This window comes from Rosa chinensis, chromosome 7 (assembly GCF_002994745.2).
Source record: "Rosa chinensis cultivar Old Blush chromosome 7, RchiOBHm-V2, whole genome shotgun sequence".
In the NCBI taxonomy this organism is placed as follows: Eukaryota; Viridiplantae; Streptophyta; class Magnoliopsida; order Rosales; family Rosaceae; genus Rosa; species Rosa chinensis.
The window spans coordinates 70094879-70107185 of record NC_037094.1 but is presented as its reverse complement, the minus strand read 5'-3'; positions in this window follow the sequence as shown (position 1 = coordinate 70107185).

The window sequence follows — 12307 nt, the reverse complement described above, 5'->3', positions numbered from 1 at the left end:
CCGGGCGGAAATCTTTAACATTGAGATCAATCCCAGCTGGATGGATGAAATCATAGAGTACAAGCGCAATGGAACACTACCCACCGACAAGGTCGAGGCAAGGCAGCTTAAGCGGAGGGCAACCCGCTATAACATGTAGAATGGCAAGCTTTACCGCCAAGGGTTTACCCATCCCAACCTCTGGTGTCTGACCCCAGAAGAGGGAAACGCAGTTCTGGCAATGATACATGCTGGGGAATGTGGAAACCACTCGGACTCTAGGTCTTTGGCCAATTGCACAATGCGACAAGGTTACTTTTGGCCCACGCTCGACGACGACGCCAGAAAGGTCTCCAGGTCCTGCCACAAGTGTCAACAATACACTGACCTTCCTCATGCCCCGGCGGAGCCCCTGTCGATCATAATTGGCCCATGGATCCACTCCATATGGGGCCTGGACTTGCTTGGAAAACTCCCAACCGCCAAGGGCCAATTCAAGTACATCATCGTCGCCATCGAGTACAACAATAAGTGGATAGAGGCTGAACCGCTAACGGCCATAACTACCGCCAAGGTAACCCACTTCCTCTGGAAGAACATCTATTGCCGCTATGGCGTCCCCCATACAATCATCACAGACAACGGCACACAATTCAACAACAAGGAACTCATATCCTTCACCACCAACCTGGGCACCAAGTTGAGTTTTGCATCTGTCGCTCACCCCTAAACCAACGGCCAAGTCGAAGCAGCAAACAAGATAATCAAGAAGCTGCTAAAAAAGAAACTCGACGACGCCAAGGGATTATGGGCGGAGAAACTCCCTGAGGTACTTTGGGCCATCAGGACCACCCCAACTATCGCCACCGGTGAAACACCATTCTGCATGATGTTCGAAACTGAGGTCGTCCTACCTATTGAGGTCACTCAACCTACCGCTAGGGTTGAGGGCTATTGCCATAAGACTAACGGCGAAGGCATCAGCCTCGACAAAGACCTCCTCGAGGAGAAACGACATAAGGCCTATTTGCACAACTTGCAAAACAAGCAACGGGTATCACGTTTCTACAACGCTAGAGTCAAGGCCTGGAACCTCCATCTGGGGGACTGGGTAATGAAGGAAGTCATTCCACCGCCAATGGCACTCCACCCAACTTGGGAAGGTCCATACAAAATAGTAGAAGTCGTTAGCCCTGGCACCTTCTACTTAACTGACAAGGATGGCGTCACAACGACCCACCCTTGGAATACCGAACACCTTCGGTATTACTACAAATAGTCACGCCGCTACCCAAGAGCATCTTGACTTAGCTAAATTTGTGTTCAATATTTAGCTAAGGGAAGCTACCCAACGGGTACAACCCCGCTTTTGTAAACGCTGATCTGTCAGCTATCAATGAAACGAGGAATTATTCAAACCATTGTCTCCAAGTCCAAGCACAAGTTAACTGGCAACGCCAACAATATTCAGCGGACCACGTCTGCTACATCGTGCACTTGGAACAATTTTAATTCCTTTAATGTTTCGTTGATTGGCAAAAGCAGAAGTCAAAACTCTGGCGGTAAAACAACATTAAGACAACAATCATTAAAAAGAATACCACACTTGGAATATTTCAAAGGCAAAATAATTGCATATATCTTGGGTCGGGACTCCCCGCCCAATAGTATTGTCAAAATTACAAAATAAGCCTTAGCGGCACCAACATAAACAAGCCTCAGCGACATTACAAAAGCAACGGAGTGTTCGTCACTAATGCTCAGGAGCAGCGGCAACCTCTTTATCCTCCAGCGGTAGGGGTGGCCCAGCCAGGCGGCTCGTCTGATCAGATTCAGGAGCGGTAGGGCTCGACATCACCGTGGTGCCATCCGCTCGGGTGTTGGCGGCCATGAAGTTAGCACGGGAGACGTCGGATTGAGTGGGAGGTGGAGTCCGCTGAGAATCGTCCGCCGGACACTCACCACTCTCTCCGCTACCTGAGCGGGCACCCTCATCTCGGGCAGGAACCGTACTGCTCACGGGTTCCCGCTGACTAGATGACCCGGCTGGTTGGGACGCTTTCACCCAGTCGATGGCGCCCTTCTGCTTCAGCATGTCCAAGTTGGCGGCAACACCAGTCTTCACCACCTCCATCATGGCTTGCTTGTACTCCGCAGATTGCTTAAATGCCTCCACAGCGGCGACCTCTATGCGGCTCCTCTCAGCTTCCAGACGGGCAACCTCGCCCTCCAGCCTCTTCACCTCAGCAGACTTAGCAGCAGAATCCTGTTGAAGGATCTCAACTTTCTTAGCCTTAGCCGCCACTTGATCCTTCAGTAGGACTATGTCTTGCTCCAGCTTGGAGACATGCTCGTTTTGCTCGAGGTCCCTCTCAACGGCGACATTCAGCTTGCCGTGGGCATCCATCGCATCACACTCCGCCTTGGTCAGGCCCCGCTCAATGTCCGCCAGCTTATCTTCAGCCTTTTGTAACTCTCTCTCGAGGCCTTTGATTTCCTTCTTCAGCTGCCGCTCAACCTGAGGCTGGTTTGATGCGGCAAGGAACAGCTCATGCAACCCGACAGACAGATGGCCAAACGCCTAGCTGAACGGCGACTGTTACACTGCGGTCGGGCGAATGGTCCCATCCAACCCGCCAAATCCTAGCCGCTCACAGAGATGGAAGAGAAACTCCCGCTCAGGGTCGGTCAGGAATTTAGCATACGTGCCAAAGGAGTCCAGCCCGGTCGCCTGTTCTTCCCCAACAGCAGCCACAGTCACCGTCGGAGGGGCCTGCTTTACCCTCTTCTGCCAGCGGGCCCCGATGGTCTCTGCCTCGTCTTCCTCTTCTTCATCGCCGTTGTTTTGTCTCCGTTTCTTCTGAAGAACCGCCCGAGTGGTACCAGCGGCGACAGGGCTCAATTGCATCTGTGGCTCCAGCCTCTCAATAGTCACTAGTTCCTTGGATGGCACGACCCTCTCCTTCTGGGGCCCACACCAAGTGGCGGGCGCTCTCTCCCTCGGCTGCATAGGCACAGTAGGGGCCTTGCTCCCACCGGCAGCCCCGCTGTCGACACCCGCTCCCGCCTGAACCACGGGCAAACCATTGGGGCCAAGATGCGAGTGGTGAGGCATCGACAGCACTACTGGAGTCTCAGATTGGCTTACCACCAATGTCTAGGGGTCGACGACAGTTTGCTGGGCCTCTAGCCCTGCGGCATACATGCTCTCCAGAAAGTCATTAATCTCTGCGCGGTCCATGGCTTTGGCAAACACGTCGCGGCTCGCTTTGTTACCCGGCGGAGAATCTACACGAAAGACAACAGGTTAGCCTGGGGAAAATTAAACCAAGGCACAAATCAGCGGAAGTTACTTACCAAGGGCGCGAGTCAACTGTTGATCGACCAACAGCTCCCAACCGGTGAGAAGATGGAGATCGAGCAGGTTACGATTCTGCCAACAACCTCTAATCCTCGCCACACGACACTCTTCCTCGTGCGTCAAGTTATAATGCAAGCCAGCTACAAAAAAAAAATGAAGAAATGGTCAGAACAAAATAGGAGTTGTCACAAGCAAAGCTAGCAACTTGGATCAGTGGCAGACGCTAGCAACTACCTCGGATAGGCTGGAACTCCGACTTAATCCTAAAGGTCGGCTCCCCCTCGTTCGACCCTGCTTGATATTCCCATCCCGCGATGGCAGCACAAAAGGTCCCTCGCCAAGGAGACATGGAATCCTTCAAATTCTCGATTAACTTGGGCGCCCCCTGGCGGCGGCTCAAGTTCACCTGCCCACTGCAGCCTTGGCGCTTCACATATACCAATTAGTAGAAATGCAGCACCTCCGCCACGGTTGGACCCTTGCAACCTTAAAGGCGCCATAGCGAGTTGAGCGCCATCAACAACCGCCATATTTAGGGCAAATCTGCCCAAAGGCGAGGCCAAACTTGCAAACCCAAATTTGGAGATTTGGCAGTAGTGGGAATGTCACTCCCTGGCGGAAGATAGCCTCTTGCCCGGCGGCATGCCCCACTGGCAGCATCGACGCTCTTTCATCCTTCAGCGGCAAACGCAGCTTCACTACACCTAGCAGTCGGAACACCCGCTTTAATCTGTTCATAGAGGCAACAGTCATCGGTCCTCCCACCTCGTCAACAGGAGTATCATCGCGGAGAACCCATGCCAACTTAATCTCCTCCCCGGTCTCTCCCCCATGAGCAGAGCCGCTAGCGGCGCTGTTACACCTTAACCACTCCTCATGCCTATTCTGGACGGCGGCATCCTTCCCTGCCCTAGAACTCTTCGGACGTCCGGTACGACCCATTGCTACTTCCCAAGGTATGGTCTGTAGCGGCTCGATCTCTAGCGGTTCGGACAGTGAGGTTCCTGCATGGGCAGATGGACGCAACGAGTCAAAAAATATCCTATCCGCCATGCTGAGCGACACGTCAGACCTGGAATCCTCACTGCTCCAGATCTCTACGACGCTAGCCATCACAAACCCTAAAACCCAAAACCGGTCAGTTCACACAAGATCTAAGCTATCCCTATGCCAGATTACAGCCAACAACGTCAAGAACACCCATTCCCAGAAAACCCAGAAAATGCCAAAACAAGAAAAAAACACATCCACACTCAAACCCAGATTCGACCACCTAGCAGAGCAATAAACCTCAACCTTCTGTCAAACACCTAAAACCCACCCAACACAATTCTAGATCCTTACATACACCGGGGAATGCCAGAAATCACTCCAAATACCAAAACTCAAAACTGGCAGAAGCGAACAAAAAAAAAAACCCAATAAAACAGGGACGAGATTCAGATTACCAACCTCAAAGACGGAAACTCTGATGCGCTTGAAGATGCTCGTCTTCGATTCAGGAGATTTTCGTTCTCCAACGATCGATACCGTCACAGAATTGCAGAATTTTCTTCTCGGATATCAGAGCGAAGCCTGAAGACGATGGTTTCAGTTCGAAGTGCAAAGTGTTAAAACACTATGTTTCCCTCTCTTTTATGTCAACGTCAAAACAATCAAAGCCGTCCACTTATAAACGACATCACACGACCACCATACACGTGCCCCACGATCTCATTTACTCTTCGGATTAACCGAGGCATCGCCTTAGTTACAAAATCCATGATTACTCGCATTAAGGGTGAGTAGACGGGCGTGCTGCATAGACGTTATTCCACACGCTAACCCAATACATGTCAGCCACGTGTCGAATGCCGTCAGACGAAGCGTCCAGCCGAAGCAACCATCGAGGAGGCAGTCTCTACTAAGCGCAACTCCGCTAGCGGAACTTCCTCCTTTTCACCTTGCAAGCGACGCAATCTCCGCTAAGCGCAACTCCGCTAGCGGAACTTCTCCTTTTCACCTTGCAAGCGACGCAGTCTCCGCTAAGCGCAACTCCGCTAGCGAAACTTCTCCCTTTTCACCTTACAAGCGACGTAGTCTCCGCTAGCGGAACTTCTCCCTTTTCACCTTGCAAGCGACGCAGTCTCCGCTAACCGCAACTCCGCTAGCGGAACTTCTCCTTTTCACCTTGGAAGTGACGCAGTCTCTGTTAAGTGCAACTCTGCTAGCGGAACTTCTCCCTTTTCACCTTACAAGCGACGCAGTCTCCGCTAACCGCAACTCCGCTAGCGGAATTTCTCCTTTTCACCATGCAAGCGATGCAGTCTCCGCTAAGCGCAACTCCGCTAGCGAAACTTCTCCCTTTTCACCTTACAAGCAACTTAGTCTCCGCTAAGTGCAACTGCGCTAGCGAAACTTCTCCTTTTCACCTTGCAAGCGACGTAGTCTCCGCTAAGCGCAACTCTGCTAGCGAAACTTCTCCCTTTTCACCTTGCAAGCAATGTAGTCTCCTCTAAGTGCAACTGCACTAGCGAAACTTCTCCTTTTCACCTTGCAAGCGACGTAGTCTCCGCTAAGCGCAACTCTGCTAGCGGAACTTCTCCCTTTTCTCCTTGAAAGCGAGGCTGTCTCCACTAAGCTCAACTCCGCTAGCAGAACTTCTCCCTTTTCATCTTGCAAGAGAGGCAGTCTCCGCTAAGCGCAACTCCGCTAGCGGAACTTCTCCCTTTTCATCTTGCAAGAGAGGCAGTCTCCGCTAAGTGCAACTACGCTAGCGGAACTTCTCCTTTTCACCATGCAAGCGACGCAGTCTCCGCTAAGCGCAACTCCGCTAGCGGAACTTCTCCTTTTCACCATGCAAGCGACACAGTCTCCGCTAGCGGAACTTCTCCTTTTCACCTTGCAAGCGACGCATTCTCCGCTAAGCGTAACTCCGCTAGCGGAACTTCTCCCTTTTCACCTTACAAGCAACGCAGTCTCCGTTAACTGCAACTCCGCTAGCGGAACTTCTCCTTTTCACCATGCAAGCGACGCAGTCTCCGCTAGTGAAACTTCTCCCTTTTCACCTTGCAAGCAATGTAGTCTCCGCTAAGTACAACTGCGCTAGCGAAACTTCTCCTTTTCACCTTGCAAGCGACGTAGTCTCCGCTAAGCGCAACTCTGCTAGCGGAACTTCTCCCTTTTCTCCTTGAAAGCGAGGCTGTCTCCACTAAGCTCAACTTCGCTAGCGGAACTTCTCCCTTTTCATCTTGCAAGAGAGGCAGTCTCCGCTAAGCGCAACTCCGCTAGCGGAACTTCCTCCTTTTTACCTTGGAAGCGAGGCAGTCTCCGCTAAGCGCAACTCCGCTAGCGGAACTTCTCCCTTTTCATCTTGCAAGAGAGGCAGTCTCCGCTAAGTGCAACTCAGCTAGTGGAACTTCCTCCTTTTCACCTTACAAGCGAGGCAGTCTCTGCTAAGAGCAACTCCACTACCGAAAATTCTCCCTTTTCATCTTGCAAGCGAGGCACTCTCCCCTAAGCTCAACTCCGCTAGCAGAACTTCTCCCTTTTCATCTTGCAATGGAGCGCAACTTCGCTCACTGGACCACCACCAAGTTGGTCCCAGCGACACTGCTTGCCGCTTACTATCAGCGGAATGACTTCCACCAACTACGATTCCCGAGGCAACACCTTGTCATGATGACGACCGCTACTCTTCGTTACAGTCATGCTACGTCCCTCCGGGACACGGGGACACATTAACAGTCTACGACAGCTCTGATCTAGCAGGTTGACCCCCACTACTAGGGTACCAAAGTTTGGGCTCGCTACCTAACACCCTCTGCTCAATGTAGCTCCCCTCAACAAACAATATACTAACCAAACAGAGGTCTATCTTAGTCTGGGAGTGGGGGACTCCCTGAGGGGCCTAGCAGGGGCCCACTCGAAAGGGTACAAAGCGTTTGCTCAGTAAGTTCATGGTTGACAAAGCACTGACGCTAATTATGCTCCTGCAAGTCTAGCAGAAGTAACGCTTTGAACCGCTAGGCAACTCCCCAACCAAGATTGCCCTCCTTGACTGGGGACTTGGGGGACTTATACTTACATAAGCATTTGCAAGCACAATTAGCTATACTGAGCCACGCTCATGATACAGCCAGCGGTACCAACTACCGCCAACTGTATGACCTATGGAAACACAGCCAAACAGGCTACCGCCTGAGCCCCTGCTCACCCCCAGATCATCGCTGACGCGCCAGGCCAAGTTAGCATCAGAAGCTCCAGAAGCTGGGAACTGAAGCACATCAGTCCCACATTGAAAACATGGAAGAGCTCGGCCTCTTCCTCACCAATAAAAGGTTCTCTCCTCTCTCCTCATTAATTACGTATTAACTACTTACCTACTGTTATTCTGTCAACATAAATACATTGACTAACTTAGGCATCAGAGAAGAGAAGACCGCCCAGCGCGGTCTCCCTTTGACGCCTCTTTGTATTTCACTTGACAGGTAGCGAAAGCTCTGAGAACACTAAAAGTAGCGGTCCGCCCATCAGACCAGCGTTAACAAAGACTTAGGCCACCGCTCAATCTTAAACATTAACACTACCTAACGCCCACTGTTCTAGTGCAGACTCCATCATTAAACAATTGTCTAGCCATATGGAGGTCTATCATAGCCAGGGAGTGAGGACTCCCTAAAGGGCCTTGTAGGGCCTACCCAAAAAGGAATAATCATTCGCTCAAACAAAATCCTAGATTGACGACTCACTCTCATTAATTATACTCAATAACGGCACAAAGCCATGCTTTGGTATCAACTCCCTAAGAAAACCATCATTGACTAGGGACTTCAGGGTCTCGTGCATACGACCCTGCATAATTAGCAATAGTTATGCTCATGCCTCATAGTATCATCTGCGAGCTACCCTTTCATGCCTCATGCATGCTAGAGCTAATGCTCATGCCTTACGAAATCCCTGGAGTTTAACACTCTTGCCTTCCTGAGCACCCCCGAGCTTGATGCTCTTGCCTGCCCGGGCACCCACGAGCTTAGTGCTTTTGCCTTCTTGGCATCCCTGAGCTTGACACTCACGCCTCACCGGCACGCCAAGTTTTATTCTCACGCCTTCCTGGCATTCCCGAGCTTTACACTCATGTCTTCTTAGCATAACTCGCATTAATAAAATATTGAATTTTTTTACTATTGTTGACTCCAACAATCAAATTCTTTTCGCATTCCACTAATACGATAAAACATCAAAATTAGCACACAATATATATTTAAAAATTCACACCGAAATTTTTTCCGAAATTTCTCTAAAATTTCTGCTAATTTTTTATGTCACCTACAATGAATTTTTACTTCATACTTTTATAGACAAAATATGAAATTATGATTTTTTTTTTTTGCAATCAAGTTGAATACAACAAAAAACCTTTTTTTTTTATCTGCTACAAAGTTGAATGCTCCAACCATAACATGATTTCCTTTTTGCTTCGTCTCAAATATTGTATGCTTCATACACTGTAACATCATATGAGGTAATTCCACAATATCCGATATATGGATTGCATGTGGAAAGGGAACAACACGTACACATACAATAACCATGTGACGAAGTACAAAAATCATTTCCAAAATTCATGTACTTGGGAGCAGTATTGTATGATACTAAATGAAAGCAGTTCAACCAGCTAGATCGAACCACATCATAGTAGTTTTTATATTCCTTTTGTTGTACTTGTCCATTTTCATTCACGGAGTTTTGGTTTTACGTGCCCTGCCCCACCCCCTTCTAATTTTCTAATTATTAAAAAAAGTAAATCATATTTACATTATCAATATACAACACATTATCAATACACATAGATAAAAACACTAGTTTAGCCACCTACTACAATACTAGTTAATTACTCATCCATATAAAATATCATAATTCTATTATAAATGTATAATTTTAGAGATGTTACATTGTAAATAGGTTTATTATAGGTTAGTTTAGTCTATGTAAAAGTTTCATTTAAAAATATCATTTTATAAATGCAATTAATTTGATTTCTTAATTTTTAACAGAAATTTCCACCAAAATCGAAACTTTCTCCGAAATTTCCTTAAATTTGAAGTATCAAAATCGAAACCGAAACCGAAATTTGAAACCTTGGCTATTCATGACTCATGAGTTACAAACTCTTGCCTTCATGGCACTCATGCAACTTGCACCTCACTAACCTCGTCAAGTCAGCCTTGCTAAACTTGAGTTTGTTCATTCACACGTGAACAACAGTCCTAGTTAGGACGACCCCCTCAAAATCAACCTCGTTAACTTGACTTCGTTCACTCCCATGTGAACAAAGATCCTTATTAATGCAACCCCGTTTGCTTCCACGCAAACGAGAGTCCTTGATCACTCAACCTCGTCTACTTGATCTCGTTCATTTTCTTGCACACGTCACGCATTTATGCATGATATGCACTTCATATTCTCATTCTTAGCATGTTCCCACAACCATGTGCATTCTTGAACCCATATGTCATAGTTGAACATACTCGGCACCATTCACACACACACACCCCATCATGTGTTATGGATCTCATACTAATACATATCGGCGTAACTCACATACGTTGCCTAGTACAACAAGCATTCTACATATACAAGCTTCTTACTTTATTTTGCAGGTACTATATGTAATTGGAGAACATCCTCCCCCCGTGGTATTGACTTTACAAGACTGGATAGTCCCATCTTACTTGTAGAGGTCGGGGACTTGTAGGGGCAGGGAGCCGCCCGGATTTCACTTATGCTTGATGACATCGTGTTTATAACTTTCTAACTAAGCGGCTTCTCTTTCTTGGGGACTTCGGGGACTTGTACATACATCCACTAATATGTCTAATTTTCTATCTCACCAAGCATAAGTAACACCCTCGTAATAGGCCCACGAGCCATTGTGGGATCGACCAAGGCATGGATCTCGTAGATCAACATCCAAGCTATCCCATGTTGGTGGAAAAAGACCAAGAGTTCGCCGGGAGGCCACCATTCCGGCCTTGCCACTTGCTAAGATGCCTCCATGATAAGCATTTGAATATTAAAATAGCTCATTGGCTCCCACATAGGAAAACATGTAAAGGAGAGAGACTCCCTTACTTATAAAAGGGACCTCTCCCCACTTAGAAACCATCCCATTCCATTATATCTTGTAATCAACTCTGGCCGCAAGGCCCAAGCTCATATAGTAAAAGATTAAAGTGGACATAGTCTCCCCCAAGGCGGGAGATGAACCACTATACATCGTGTCTCTTACTCTCTCTCTCTCCAACGTTAACTAGACCCCTCAGATTTAGGCATCAACAGTGTGTGTGTGTGTGTATGAAATTCAAGTTTGGACTTCTTGTTGTCTTATCTCTTTTAGTTTGATTATAATTTGTCTTTTGAATAGTATTTGTTGTGATTGTAAACCTTCGTAAATATTTTGAATATGGAGCCTTTGGGTTTAGCTCAAATAGTGAGGGAGGTTAGGAGATTGGGTTAGGAGTGTACTAGATTATGGGTTCGAATTCCCTTCAATATATCATAAAAAAAGGTTTTGAATATGGACTATATTGTTTTTAATTAAGTTCTTGTAACATTTAGAGAATTAATCTCAAGAAAGAGCACAAAAATGTATATGAGCATCAATGGTCTCATTCTTTAGCTCACTTACCTCGAGCCCCAAAACTCTAACTGCTGGCCTTGTTGCAGGGGCACAGCTATTCAAAGGCCTGAAGTGGCTCTGACACCCTCCTGATTTTATACTGAATGGACAATTGATATCTTAACTATTGAAATTGATACGAAAAGTTGATCAGTTTGCTTCTTCCCACCTTGCCAAATGAAAAATCGCCACAAAGTCGGATTTAGATTCAGTCACTACTGAGTCTCATATATGTCATAAAGTGCAAGTACATAGATGCTAAGGTTAAAGACTGGCAATAAAGCAAGGTATATGTCTTTATTCAGCATTGCAAAAAAGAAAATACCTAGTACGTGCATTAATTATTAACTACAATTGGGAATTGAAAGTGCCTATCAAGTATGCCAATTTGCCAATTTGCAATACGTGCATTAATATATTTTTTTTTTTTTGCTTTTTCTAATTGTTACGTAATTTATCTTTCTTTATAAAATGATTAAATTCAGTTTACTCCCCTAAACTTTAGGCCTAAAATCAGATTGGTCACTCTTTTTGAAAATCGATTACGATGGTCCCTATACTCTCAAATGACATCATCCGAGTCCAAAATTTGAATTTGACTAGAAACATGACGTCAACTACTGAGTTGGAGCCGACATGGGGGCCCACAATGAGGGCAAAATGGACATTTCAAGTTTTTCTAATTTTTTCTCTCTTTTTTAATTTTTTCTCTCTATATTCTCTCTCTCTCTCTCTCTCCCTGATGGATCTGCTATCTCTCTCTCTCTCTCTCTCTCTCTCTCTCTCTCTCCCAGATGTTAATTTCCCATATACAGCATAGACATGGATGCCATGTGATTTAGCAAATTTCTTGGCCTCTAAGTGTATTTGTTGCGCCAGTTCTCTGGTAGGTGCACATATGACTCCTATAAGACCTTCTTCTTTCTGAAGTTCTGGCTGATCCATAATATGGTAAATCATGGGAAGTACAAAAGCAGCAGTCTTTCCGGAGCCAGTTTTTGCTATACCAATAATATCCCTCCCAGGAAGAACTATGGGTAAAGCTTGGCACGGTATTGTCGTAGGCTTTTCATACTCCTGTTTTTTTAATTGCTTTCATGAGTTGCGGCGAAAACGCACAGTCATCAAATGTCTTAATTGGCCTAGGTACATCAAAGCTAGACACTTAGATGGCCAAGCTCTTCCAGTACTCAGCAACATCCTGCTCACTCATCCCTAAACAAGCAAAAGTATGTCCATTTAACTCGAAAGTTTAACAACTCTTGCCAATCTATTTTCTATAGGGAGCTTACCATGCAATTGATTTG